This window comes from Eulemur rufifrons, chromosome 6, assembly GCF_041146395.1.
Source record: "Eulemur rufifrons isolate Redbay chromosome 6, OSU_ERuf_1, whole genome shotgun sequence".
NCBI lineage: Eukaryota > Metazoa > Chordata > Mammalia > Primates > Lemuridae > Eulemur > Eulemur rufifrons.
Genome location: NC_090988.1, coordinates 54016450 through 54031744, shown reverse-complemented (window position 1 = coordinate 54031744; position 15295 = coordinate 54016450). Strand labels below are relative to the sequence as shown.

Here is a 15295-nt window from a genome sequence, read left to right as displayed (position 1 = left end):
TAACCGCCGCAGCTATTACCCTCTGGTCATTCTGTCTCATCTGGTTTATTGCAGCAATCTTCTGTTGCCCGCATCTACTTGTCCCTCTCACCAACCCATTTCCATTCTGCAGCTAGCAGAATGTTTCTAAATTGTACATTTTACTTGACTGCTCAACACTGTTTATTGGCTACCCATTCCTTTTTGGAAAGGTTTTAAAAAATCTTCATCATGGACCACGTTATCTGAACTTGGCTTACCTTTTAAGCTTCTTCATTTATTACTTACTACTCCCCATTCCCTTCCCCATTACACTTTCCCTACAGTGCCTATTTTCTGGTTCCTCCAGTAATTTTCTTTTGTCTCTGAGCTCTCACACAGGCTTCCTTTTGCCTTGGATCCCCTCTGCTTTCTCTCCCTTGGTCTGGCTCACTCTTATTCATCTTTAATATCTGCTGGTAATGCTTGTTTGTATGTCTATCCTTTTGGTTTTTAATTTCCATGAAGGGAGGGATCATTTCTGTCTGTTTACCACTGCATCACCATTGCAGTACCGGGTATGACATACTTGTAGTGCTCAGTGAATATCTGTTCAACAAATAATACACTAACCAGAATTCACATGTTGAAAACAATGAATAAACCCACATTTGAGCCCCATGACTGAAAAGTAAGCCCAGTGATGTTACATAACACTTGTAAAATTTTGTACACACTAGAGAAGTAACTGAGTTCACAAAATTTTGTCTGATGCAGTTTTCAAACCTTTTTAGTAGTGGCATCTTTTTATGTGGAATCCCAAGACATAAAACATGTATGACTTTGCATGCCTTCTTTTCATTCTAGCAACAGATCCTGCTCTCCTGACCACAGGGGTGAACTTGCAGACCAAGCTAGTACATAAGACAAAACCTGATAATTCTGCCCTCTGGTCCCAGTTACTGGACAGAGATGGGCACTTGACCTAAATTAAATTAGGCCATCCCTGGGATAGAAACTGAAAGACAAATCCAAAAAAGCCTATTTTTTTCACCAAATGGCTATTCTTCCCACCAAGCAGATAAAGCCTATCGTAGGAGAGAAGTAAACCAACTGACAAGGAAAAGCAATGATGAGAAATTTGACAGAGTAAAGATGGGAATGGAGGACAGAGGAGAGGGACACATGGTGCCCTTGGATTGGGTGGTTCCTGAGCAAGTACCACCTCATTCTTCCTGTGATTTGGTTACCTGAGCCAACAATTTTCCTATTTTGCTTAAGCTACTTTGAGTTGGGTCAGTGTTATTAATACTTGCAATCAAAAGACTCCTTACTAAAGGGTAACGAATGATAATTACAGCTTCTATCAACTATATTCAAATTGTGTCTTTTGGTTGCATTATAAGAAAAAAACCTTGATGCACATGGACAATTAATTGCAAGCAATAATAATTTAATAGCTTGCCTTACTAATCCTGGTTCTTTTCAATTAAACAGATCTAAAAGCTTAAAGTAGACAATTTCTATTTCAAAGCTGAATCACAAATACAATCCAAAAGTTGCATATATTTCTTATAAACTTAAAGTAAGGTAAGAAGTAGTTAAAGCTTACAATAAATGATAAAAGTATCACAACTATAACAGTTTGACAAGGGCACACATGGTGAAGATGCATCTGAGTCTTGCTTTTTCACATTTAAGTGAGCAAGGCACAAAAATGTTCTCAAAATACACTTGTTTCTTCAATTTCAAGTGAGCAGATGTACACAAATTTCAATTCAAAGAGAACTGTATGAAGAGCAATAAATTTCTTAATGATGCCTTAGCATTCATATATATGCTCTGAAATGGCAGGAAAAGCATTCTTTTGAGGTTTATACAAATATGAGTTAATCGGGCAGTTCCTTGACAGTCTCCAATATGAAAAAAATTGGTAGGTAACTCATCCAAATATACATTTAAAACATAGTCAAGCTTTTTCTTGACTATCTGATACAAATTTCTAGGGGAAAAATTCTGTAATTTGTAAACTCAGAAAACATAGGGCCTTTGATCAGCAGGCAATATGTTTTAATGATCCAGTGGTGTTTTTAAAAAATGGACTTCGAATGCCTTTAAGCAGCCATGTTCTTTCCAGGTAGCTATTAGACCACACACTCCCTTACATATTACCTCTGCCCTCTTTACTCATTTGATCTACCTGACTCCTAAAATCAGTAGAGTTTGGAACCCAAACTTATAATGGTAAATATTCAAAATAGTAAAAAAAAATTTGGGTTATTCTAAAGACAAATTCAGAAACTTAGAATTCATAGGGTGTTCCAATGAATATTTATTATACCGGAAAGTATAAATCCCCTGGAACTTGTTTGAAGAGGAAAATTACGATGAATTAGGAATTAGGAGAAAAAATGTGTCATTTTTCTAAGCATTTGATGCAATTTCCCCTACGGTAAGAACTTTAAACAGTGGCCTCCTTATTTGGATCAAGGAAGGGCATAGATTCTTTAGTCACAGAGTTATGTTGAAATTCTGAGTTTCCTTAATGCGGCCTAGAATAACAAACTCTTCTTTTCTCAGAGCAGTGGGCTTTTCTAAAATAGTCTTTGGTAAAAAGTCAAGATGATGATAAATGTCAATTGTCTTAAAACCAAATCATGAAATTTTATAGTCTTCCTCTGCTGATGTTAGAAGAAAATACTGATTGCCTGTCATCTTTCTCAGAAGACTCCAAGCTGTACCTAACTAGGTTGCAAAGAGAAAGTAACTTTTTACAAATTTAAAAAATCGAAGTAAATACTGGGCTGCATATACAACACTGTAAATATCTTAATATGTGGTTGAATTTGTCATTGATATAAAGTAAAATTAGAAACACATCACCTAATTTTATACTTGGTTGTTTTATTTAAAATCACTGAGTTACTTCAGGTTCTATGAAAGAGTAAACAAAGTTTCTGTCTGTGAATTATGAAACCAGGAAAGAAAAAATTCAATACTGCTTTTCATCAGAGTCCATGTTATCCTCTTGAGTCAACTAGCATGCAAGAGAAGTCAGATGCCTGAAAGAGGTTTGCTGTACTACTTATAGTCATCTGGTTGTGAGTGTGCTAAAACCACATAATATTTAGGTTGCAACCCCAAAATAGTATGGTCCAATATAAAGCCTTAAACCATATACATGTGCATTCAAATCTCCATTATACCACTTACTAGCAACGTTACTCTGGGAAGACACTGACCATTCTTGAGCTTTAATTTCCTGATCTGATGGAGTCAAAAGAGTATGGTACTTGTATTAAAATAGTAAAGCTTAACCATTTCTATGTTCTATCAGAGAATTTCATCTATATCCGTTATAGGACTACAGTATGGAATTTTGGTGATGGATTTGGTTTTTTTGTTGTTTGTTTTTCTTTTGAGACAGGTTCCCTCCTCTGTCACCCAGGCTGGAGTGCAGTGGCGCAATCATAGCTCATTGTAACCTTGAATGCCTGGGCTCAAACAATCTTTCAGCCTCAGCCTCCTGAGTAAACAGGACTACAGGTGCGTGCCACCACGCCCAGCTAATTATTTTTATTTTTATTTTTAGAAACGGAGTCTTGCTATGTTGCCTTGAACTCCTAGCCTCAAGAAATTCTCGGCTGGGTGAGGTGGCTCGCACCTGTAATACTAGCACTGGGAGGCCGAAGCGGGCGGATTGTTTGAGCTCGGGAGTTTGAGACCAGCCTGAGCAAGAGAGAGACCCTCCCCCACCCCCGTCTCTACTAAAAAATAGAAAGAAATTAGCCAAACAACTAAAAATAGAAAAAAAATTAGCCGGGCATGGTGGCGCATGCCTGTAGTCCCAGCTATCCGGGAGGCTGAGGCAGAAGGATCACTTAAGCCCAGGAGTTTGAGGTTGCTGTGAGCTAGGCTGATGCCACTGCACTCTGGCCCTGGCAACAGAGTGACACTCTGTCAACAACAACAACAAAAAAAAAACCAGAAATTCTCCTGTCTTGGTCTCCCAAAGTGCTAGGATTACAGGCCTGAGCCACTGTGCCTGGCCAGGTTTGGTTTTTGAGTCAGACTCTATTATATACTTTTTTTTTTTTTTTGAGACAGAGTCTCACTCTGTTGCCCGGGCTAGAGTGCAGAGTGCCGTGGCGTCAGCCTAGCTCACAGCAACCTCAAACTCCTAGGCTCAAGCAATCCTCCTGCCTCAGTCTCCCGAGTAGCTGGGACTACAGGCATGTGCCACCATGCTCGGCTATTTTTTTTTCTATTTTTAGTTTTTGGCTAATTTCTTTCTATTTTTAGTAGAGACGGGGTCTCACTCTTGCTCAGGTTGGTCTCAAACTCCTGAGCTTAAGCAATCCTCCCGCCTTGGCCTCCCAGAGTGCTGGGATTACAGGCGTGAGCCACCGTGCCTGGCCTATTATGTACTTGAGTAGTATAACCTGTTCTATAAAATAATAATATAAAGTAATACTATCTCTTCATGAGGTCTGTTAAATAGATATTTTCTATGTGCCATTTTAATTCCCTTATTTCTTTTACTACATATTTTGAAGTTACCTTTGTAGTGGCTGCCCAGATACTACAATTAACATGTTAATTTAAAGCAATTTGGTTTGGATTAATGTAACTTTAATTTCAACAGGATATAACAATTTTGCCCCTACATAACTCCATTCTCTCCCTTTTCTGTGCTATTATTAATCATACAAATATATCTTTATACACTATAAGCCCATCAATGTTTTATAATTATTGCTTTATGCATTGTCTTTTAAATCAGACTTTATATTATTTACTCTTTCTCAGACTGGATAATCTCAACTGACCTTTACAATCACAGATTCGTTCTTCTGCTAGCTCAATTTTGCTGCCAAACCTTTCTAGTATATTTTTATTTCAGTTACTATATTTTTAACTCCAGCATTTCTATTTAGTTCCTTTTTATAATTTCTATCCTTTGTTGATATTCTATATTTAGTGAGATATCCTTCTCATACTTTCCTTTAGTTCTTTAGACATGGTTTCCCTTACCTCTTTGAATATATTAAAAATAGGCAATTTTAAATCTGTCTAGTATGTCCAATGTAGGGACTTCCTTGGGGGTGTTTCTACTGACTCTGTTTTTTTTTAATTAAAAAATTTTTTTTCAGTGCTCTACATGTTTCGGAGAAACTTCTCTAGTAACAAACTATAGAAATGACCCCTGAAAAGTATAGTCTTTATTGACTCCTTTTCCCCCTGTGTATGGGCTATATATTTCTGTTTCTCTACATGTCTCATAATTTTTTTGTTAAAAACTAAACATTTAAATAGCATATTTCTGCTCACCAACCATACCGCCCCAATAACAAAGATGATCTCTTCCTTAGCTATGGTCCTGATGACTAACAGGTAGTGAGGATATGGACACAGCTGCAGAGCTGGTGGCAACTAGAGCTGGAAGGCCAGAAAGTATTTAGCATGAAGAACATATATAATTTCAGTTTTAGTTTAGGAAGCAACATCCCTGCTCTTGGCAATCTGACTGTTCCTTACCTTGAAATTTTAGGGAAGAGTCAATATACATTTCTTGGACATATGGGACCATTAATGGAAAAGAAATAGTCTGATCCCCTAAGATGTTTCAATTGCTGTCTTCCAAAATAACAATTGGTGGTTGCACTAAACATGGTCTTATCCTTTACAGCCCCAAGACAGCCTCCAAGAGGAACAATCTTAGACATATGGTATATTCATATAACAGCTAAATTTCTCTGCACCTGCTTTATCTATGTAATTTGGGATACTATGACAAAAAAAGCCTGTGATAAGCACAATAATAAAATAATTATATTCAACAGTTCACTTCAGTAGAGTATTTCTTGAGAACCTACTCTGTGCCAAGAACTATGCTAACGGTTGAATCTGTGTTTGTATGCGTTTTTGAATACATAACCATGAGAACTTGGCCAAGCAATGGAAACAAGCATGTAATAGGATAATTTCAATTACATGGGGTACTAGAAGAGAGGCACCTGGACAAATATGGAGGTTTAAAAAAGATATTCTGAAGGAAATGATGTCTGAGTATATTCAGTATTATGTTAAGACACCATGGGAAATATAGAACATAAGATGAAATATGTGAAACAGAATAATGTGTTAATTTAATGTAATTAAAATGTGGAACAAAGTAAGGATAAGTGCTATGTCCAAGTAGCAAGGAAAACAGCAGATTAATGTTGATGGAGTTTTCAGGGACTATGTCTCTGAGCGTGACATGAATTGAGATAGGAAGAAGGCATTCCAGGTAGGGAAATACACCCACAGCACCCTCAGTGGCATAATTTAGTTGCCTGAGGTAAAACAATGAAGAATGCTGAAGGTAAGGCTTGGGAAGTAAGGTAAATTCAGATTGTGGAGGATTTTGAATTCTAAGATTCATACAGGAATTTAGATGTTAGCCCCACTAAGACTGTTAGATAACGCCATTATAAGAAGTTCAAGAAACCTGGAAAGGCCCAAAGAACTGAGAAAGCCTCAAAGATCTAGACAAGAAGGGCCTAGGGTAGTTGGTTAAGGGTGTCCAAAGCAGTGGCAGCCTTGGGAAGAACCAAACCTAGCTCCCTTTCCCCTCTTTTTCTTCTATCCTGGGGTCTATGTGTGCCTACAGCCAAGAAAACAAGTCAGGGACTCGCAGGGTGTCCTGTTCCTTCCTAGGAGAGAGGTGAGCAGATCACAACATCTTACTAGATGAAGAAGCTTAGGCATCTGCCAGCAGGTAGTGGGAGTCTCTATAGGTTTGTCAGGAGAGGGTCAATGTTTTTCATTTTTTTACCCATATTCTACTAAAACAGTGGGGAAGGGACCTGTCTTGAAAGTCCTTCAGAATTAGTCACAATTTTAATTAACAGAATGATTCAATTCTTAAAACTATTGAAATCAATAGTTATCAAAGCTAACTCAAGACTAATTTATCATTTTGATTACTTCTGTCTTCTCAGTAAATGAATTAATTAGGTTTTAAAATGGTCTTTGAGTTGTACTCTAAAGCAGATTTAAGATTATTAATATTTTCTAAAAAAATATAGTTAGTATAGAGCCACAGAAGTTTTGGTCTTTACACATAATAAAAGTGGTCTCTGAGCTACTAAATATGTAATGCAGGCTATTTTCAAATTTTAATACAGTAGCCAAATTGTTCCTTTTGGGGGGTATATAGTTATTCAGAATATCAAATTGTTCAAGTACAGAGTCTGTGAAAAAACAATTTGGCTTTCCTTATTATAAACACTCAGATGTCCACACTGAAGTCAATTCCAACAAAAACTTCTGCTGTGCTCAGCTGTATCTGAATCACAGAAAAAACATTAGCTGAGGACATTCAGGAAGGACGGAAGGTCAAGAAAGACAGAATCCAATTCTCAGAACAATGACAGCAATTCCTCCCTAAAAAATCACAACTAAGCATTTTTTTCCACACTCAGTAAAAGTGTGGCTGCAATATATTACGCCTTAAAAACCTTTCTAAGGAATGGATTTAAAATTATAAAACAAAAATCAGGTTTTAGTTTCCTTATTCCAAAGTTATAGTATCTACAATTATAACTTAATTTTCTTTAAAGTGTTATAGAGGTTTACACAGATGTTAAAAGCTGCCTGTTTGGTGAAAACATTTCAGTTTATCTGCCAGATTTTGATCTCTTATAGGAAATCAGTGAAGACAGCTGGTGACTCTTTCTATTACCAAGTAGTAAAGTCCCAGGGAGCTTCTTCGAGAACATCTGTGGACTGCTTATACAGTCCCCTCTGGCAAGAGTCCCCTAGTGTGTTACACGGCAGGGCTCTAGCCTGTGTAGAAAGTGCAAGCAAATTCAAATTGAAAAGGCATTTATGGCCTACCACAGATGACTTTTGGCTCTCATTTCATAGAAGTAGGACAAATAAATTTTAGCCCTAAGTAGGAAATTAGCTTTGCCATCATCCTTAACCTTTTAAACCCATCACCACCAAGATTCTATAGACTGAAAGTCTCACAACAATATTTAAATGGCTGTGTGTGTGTTTATACTGTACTTATGACACATGCATCATACTTTAGATACTGAAAGGCCTTTTGTAAAGTATGTTACTATTTCAGTTGATATGAACAGATTTGATCAGAAACATGCTAATATCTAAAATGCAGTTGCCAAATATTTTAATATTAAAGGAAATAATATATGTAATGAGGTTAGCGCAATGTGTGGCAAGTAACAAACAGTCAATAAATAAAACTATTTTAATACTTTTATTCTCTTTCAAGGGACCAGAGGCCATATGGGTCTGGTTCACTATTGTGTCCCCAGTGAATAAAACACAGAAGGTATTCAGTAAATATTTAATTATGAATGAATGAATGACCTGAAATAAAATCATTTGCTAAAACTCACCATATCTTCCATGTCTAAAATAGTAGCTAAGAGGATGTAAGCACTATACTTAAATTATAAATTATATAAATACTTTATATATTTATAAACATATAAATTATAGAAATAATAACTATAGAATTTACGTTTATAAATTTCTTTTTTATTTTTTTAAATTTTTTTGAGACAGTTTTGCCCTGTCACCTGGGCTAGAGTGCCATGGCGTCAGCCTAGCTCACAGCAACCTCGAACTCCTGGGCTCAAGTGATCCTTCTGCCTCAGCCTCCCGAGTAGCTGGGACTAAAGGCTTGCAACACCATGCCCGGCTAATTTTTTCTATATATTTTTAGTTGGCCCGCTAATTTCTTTCTATTTTTAGTAGAGATGGGGTCTCGCTCTTGCTCAGGCTGGTCTTGAACTGCTGACCTCAAGTGATCCACTCGCCTCAGCCTCCCAGAGTGCTAGGATTACAGGCATGAGCCACTGCGCCCGGCCTTGAGTTCATTTTTATACATGGCATAAGATAAGGGTCCAACTTCTTCCTGTTGCATGTATACAGCCAGTTGTCTCAGCACCATTTGTTGAAGCCTATTATATCTCTTGTAGAAAAGCAACTGACCATATATGTATGAGTTTATTTATGAACCCTCAATTCTATTTCATTAATCTATATGTCTATCCTTATGTAAGTATCATATTGTTTTGGATTACTATATCCTGGTAGTAAGTATTTTATTTTTATTTTTTAAAACTGGGTCTCACTCTCGCCCAGGGTAGAGTGTGGTGGCGAGATTATAGCTCACTGCAGCCTTGAACTCTTGGGCTCAAGCAATCCTCCTGCCTCAGCCTTCCAAGTAGCACACATCACCACCCTAGATATTTTTAAAAATGTTTTGTAGAGACAGGATCTTGCTATGTTGGCAGGCTGGCCTCAAACTCCTGGCCTCAAGCAATCCCCCCACCTTGGCCTCCCAAAGTGTTAGGATTACAGGCATGAGCCACGGCACCTGAAATCAGGAAGGGTGAGTCCTGAAACTTTGTTCTTCTTTTCAAGATTGTTTGGGCTATTCAAGGTACTCTTAGAGTACCACAAGAATTTTAGAATCAGCTTCCCAATTTCTGTATAAAACACAATTGGAAATCCTATAGACACTGCATTGAAGCTGTACATCAATTTAGGGAGTAAAGGCTGTCCCCAGGTTACGGAAGAGATATGTTCCTGAGAATGCCTTTAGGTTGGACTTGTATGTAACTCAGACGCCTGATGAACAGTGCATATATAGTAATACTAATAATAATAATACTATAATGGCTCATATGTGGTAATAATACAGTGCAATACTGTAATAATACCCCTGTACTGTAGTAATAAGTTACAGAACTATTATGCTTAGCACTCTGCGAGGCTGAGGTGGAAGGATCGCCTTGAGGTCAGTTCGAGACCAGCCTGAGCAAGAGCAAGACCCCATCTCTACTAAAAATAGAAAAAATTAGCCAGGCGTGGTGGCGCATGCCTGTAGTCCCAGCTACTCAGGAGACGAGCCCAGGAATTTGAGGTTGCAGTGAGCTATGATGATGCCACTGCACTCTAGTCTGGGTGACAGAGCGAAACCCTGTCTCCAAAAAAAAAAAAAGTTAAGACAAAAGTGATGCTGTGCATAAGTGACCATATAAACAATGAGACTAGCTGCTAGCGTAAAGATGCTGCGCCAACGAACCACTTATGCTATGCGGGTTTGTTTACATTCCAGGAAGAAACTAGTTCCTGAATTCTTAATTTAATTATTTAATTATAAATTATACTTATGGGGAGCCTTGAGAACCTGTTTGTAAGTACGGCAAGTCGGGTCATCTGTAACCCAGGTACTGCCTGTACTGCCATCTTAATAATATTAAGTCTTCCAATACATGAATATGGAATGTCTTTCCACTAACTTATTACAGATCTTTATTTTCTCTCAACAATGCTATGTAGTTTTCAATGTACAAGTCTTACACCTCCTTGGTTAAATTTATTCCTAAAGATTTTAATGCTTAATTTTTTATGCTATTGTAAATGGATTTATTTTCTTAATTTCTTTTTCAGATTGTTCATTGCTAGCATACAGAAATACAACTAATTTTTATGTGCTGATCTCATATCCTGCAACTTTGTTGAAATCATTTATTAATTCACAGTATTTTTGTGGATTAAGATTTTCTCTATACAAGATCATGTCATCTGAAAATACAGATAATTTGACTTCTTCCTTTCCAATCTGAATGTGCGATCAGAGCCCACTGCAACCTCAAACTCCTGGGATCAAGTGAATCCAACCACATTTTTAGTACTTCTTAAATTCCACATAAATATATTGTATATTCATAAACAATATACAATAATGTTTTAGGCTTTTAAGAAATTATGTAAAGTGGCATTGTCCTGTTCTGCAACTGGGTATTTTTAATGAATACATTGTGTTTTTTTGGAATTTACCCAAAGATATATGCAATTCAATTCATTTTAGCTTCTGTATTGTATCCCATTTTATAAACTGCAATTGATTTATATAGTCTGCTATTGAAAGGCATTTGAGTTGTTTCTAATATTTTATTATTAAAATGCTGCTATGAACATTTTTGTACATACTTTCATATACATCTTTACATACAAACATGTACATGTACATGTTTTTAGTTCTAGGTGTAGAACTGAAATTGCTGAGTGGCTCAACACGCCACTGCACTCTAGCCTGGGCAACAGAGCGAGATCCTATCTCAAAAAAAAAAAAAGATAAGAAAAGAAAAGAAAAAAGAACAAAAAGAAATTAATTTTTAAAAATGTGGTCAGAAACGAATGGTACTATCTTCAGAAAAGTGGCTATCTCTGGAAGTGGGAGGGAATGAGAAAAAAAGGAATAAAATAGGTGGGGGTGATACAATGGGATTTAAGCTGTTTGATTTCTTTAAAAAATTTATCTGAATTGAATGAAATTACTATTTCCTAATTTCAAGGGATATATAAACATATTATTCTTTGTATTTTTTTCTATATGTTTGAAGTATTTTCTTTTTTCTTCTAATTTGAGGAAATAAGGGATTTATTTACTACTGGATAGAAGTCCAAGAAGACTGATGAAAAGCTCTGAGAGGAAAAAGATTAGCAAGAGGCCCAACCAGGAGAAAGGCAGCACAGAACAGTATGGAGATCATGGGATGGGAGAGCACAGATGATATGCAAGGCTCAAATCCTGGGGGGAGACTTGCAGTTCTCTAGGAAATGGATCTAGTTTACAGCGAATTTTTCTAGGAAATGGATCTAGTTTATAGTTAATTTAGGGGCTTTAAAAAAAAACTCCCTTCTGTTTCTTGGTTTTCCCTAATTTCACTGATCATTAAAGTTTCTACCTTGGATTATGGGAAAGCAGTAGAGGTGAAACTCACATTACCTTAGTTAGTTATTAATAGTTTCAATGAAAGGAGAGGAAATTGAAGAGAAGGACAGATGAGATGAGGGGTTGGGTAAGAAGGAGGTGAAGGGGATAGAGACAGAAGCGAGAAGTCCCTGAGTCCGCAGATTTGACTTTCAAACATATACATGTTTTATATGATTTATATATTCAAAATATAAAATTATATTTTAAAAAGATGAAAAACAAAACCCCAAACTGAATACAATGTAACTATATATCCTTAGTGGGATATAGTCTAGAGACAAAAAAAGTCAAGGAAGTCTTAAACTTTACTTAGTTGTTCTTCTGTCAATAGTAATAATGGTATTGTAATTTTGAGGTTTCTCTGTAAATACTACAAGCTAAAACAAATGAACAGATAAATTAATATTTTCATTATAGGGGAAAGTAGACACAAATAAAAAATAAACAAAAAACCGTGTAATTTAAAAACTGAATTGAAAAAAATCATTGTTAACACCATTAATTACTGTTTGCTGTTTACTGTGTCTTTTTTTACTGGCTATAAACTCATCCTGCAAGGGAAAGGATGCTGTCTGTTTTGCTCACTGATCTCAGGCACTCAGGATGGTGCCTAACACTTAGTGTTTATTCAAGATATATTGGCTGAATGAAAGAATAAGACGAGATACCTAAATGTTACATTTTGATATTTTCTTAGTTCATTAGCTGCAAGAAATTTTAGTTAGCACATCTATAATTGAGATATTTGTTCTAAGGTACATAAAAACATTCTAAACTGCTGTGCTAAGTACACATTAAGATAAACTTACTTTGAAATTTAAAAGGGAAGAAAAGAACACAGAGACACCTAAATTTTCTCAAATATAATAATATGTAATTAAAAAAAGATAGACTGGTTAATAAATATTTAGACTTTAATCATTATTCATTGTGATGCTGCCAATTTTAACTTTTATTGCATGAGCTGGCATTAAAACTAAAGAATTGCATCATCAATAATTACAATGATCAGAATGTTAACACCTGATAATGTCCTCTAATACAAGTCAGTGAAAATAGGCATTGTGGAAATATCTAGCATACATTACATTAAAATATATGATGGTATAAACAGAGTAATAGCTCCCATTTACGGATACATGCCAGGAGTTTTGTGCAGTATCTCTTGCTTTCACAACACTGTAAAGCAGATAATATTCTCACTTTATGGAGCAAGAAACTTGAGTCCTGAGATGTTAAATACAATGCCCAGGAGGATTTCTCAGGCTCAACTACACATTCATACTCACAACACTATTATAGGACATACTTGGCACCAGTCTACTCAAACAGATATAGGACAAAAATGATAGCCTGGCAACAAGGCAGCACTGGGTGTTCCTCTTTGTGGGAATAGTCTTCGCAGTCATCTGTGCATCTTGGGTATGCACACAGCTACCCAAGAGCTAGTCTCCTTGCATCCCAGCCCCCTTCCTTATGCCCCAGGTGAGATTCGGGTCCAAGAAAATGAGACTCACATCAGTGGGTTTGGGAGTCACTCTGGTTTAACAGCCACATGTCCCACAGGGGCCAACATCTCTTATAGCAATGCTATAGGTATAAACTGCAGGTACCTGAAAGGGACATGCAGTCACTAGAGCGACTGTCCTGGGGTAAACTCAATGATATGGTAGTCTCTTACAAAATATTTATAAGTCTTTAATTGGATGTAGTTTACTAAACATGTTTGACATAGCACATTTATCAGGACTCTAGAGCATGCATTAATTACTAACAGGGGGAATAGAACCACCAATGGGTCAAAAATTGGTTGAGGGGAGAAAGTTTCTTAGATATTAACAATAATTTGTGGCCCTCCAAAGGGCCCCAGTATATGAACAGATATACAGTATATACGTGGTGTTAACATTTCATATGGGTGAGGGCAATTAGGGAAAAAAAGTCTTAAAAAACTCATTAGGGGAACAATAATGTTTTGGGACAACAGAGTTAAAAAGTTAACACAAGGTCAAATTATCATGCAGAAGGGAAAAGAATTTTTTAAACCTTTACCCACATTAAGAGACTTGGTCAACATTACACAACTGGTAAGAGGCAGTATTAGAACTTTTTTTTAAAAATTTCAAAATATTAAGGGCTTACAAATGTTTTCGTCACATGGCTTGAGTCAGGGCTATAAATGTGCCCATCACCCAAATAGTGTTCGCTGTACCTTTTAGGTTTCTGCCCCCACCCCCACCCCCCGTCCTCCCTCACAGTTAAGGCAGTATTACTATAGAACTTACACTTAGGTTTGTATGATTCTAATGTCTGACAATTTTCATTTCTTTTTTTAATTTATAAAGAAAAGAAACATATTTATTACAGTTATGGATGCTTAGAAGTCCCATGTCAAAGGGCCACATCTTCTTGCTGGTATCCCTAGGTGGTGTAGGGTATCATTGGGGCCTGAGCATTTTCCAATATATCTTATTCCTCAATTAACAGCTTTAAATTTAGTGGAAGACCTAGGTTTTATGTTTAAATTTGTTTACACTTCCCTTGGGTAAGAAATACAATGTGTCACAAGAGAGGCTTGAGCTCTTCTCTTCCATACTCACACCCAGGCCCAAGTCCAGCAGAGGAGCAGAATTTAAGAATTTAAGAATTTTTCCCATAGCATTGCTTGACCTATAAAAATCCACTTATATTCCTATTGAGTGCCCCCTCTGACCTGTGATACATACCTGTAAATTGTCTGACTACAACTAAAGCTAAAGTCAGTATTTACTTGACTCACATAGCAATTGATCACAAGATTTTGTTCTATGCAAATGAACTAATCAGACATAGTCACCAAGTCTAGCAAGAAAGAGGATCATAATGAAAGATTAATAATCATACAACTCTACTGCTGGTCCTAATGGACATATAAGAACCCCCACCTTCCAGCACATTCTGTTGGAACAGCCCTTATGTTGAAATCTCCCAAAAGTTAGTCCACAGATTTTCCTAATTACAAATTAAAGTCAGTGTGCCAAAATCCCTAGAGTAAAAAAATATATATTAAAAACATAATTTTCTAATTATAGATGTAATACATGTTCAGTGTTAAAAAATCCAAAGAAAACAAAAATCACAGGTAATCTCACTATCTAGAGAATCCCTTCTAAGTATTTGATGACTATCCATATATATAAATATATGAACATATACTTATAAAATAGACTTTAAAAACAAATTTAGAAATATATTTTACATATCATTTATGATCCCCATTCTAATCAGTTAATATAGTGCTAACATTTCTCATGACAATATAATGTTATAACCCTGCACAACATAATTTTTATGACATAACATGGATATATCATAAATTATCTATTATTACCAATATTTTGATTACTTCAAATTACTGAATCTATTATTTTTGAACATTTTAGTTGCTTTCAACTTTCAAGCCCATTATAATCATCATGCATGTAGACAAATACTTTCACAGATATCTATTTACATCTCAGAATAAATTTCTAGAATGTAATTGCCATG

The 15295-nt window shown here is 36.1% G+C and overlaps 1 protein-coding gene and 1 pseudogene across 1 annotated transcript in view; both read right to left on the bottom strand.

Moving 5' to 3' along the window:
* The window catches only part of FCHSD2 (FCH and double SH3 domains 2), a 250399-nt gene that overhangs the window by 76824 nt on the left and 158280 nt on the right, over positions 1-15295 (bottom strand). The window lies entirely within an intron of this gene.
* Positions 5078-5181, bottom strand: LOC138385481 (small nucleolar RNA U3; annotated as a pseudogene).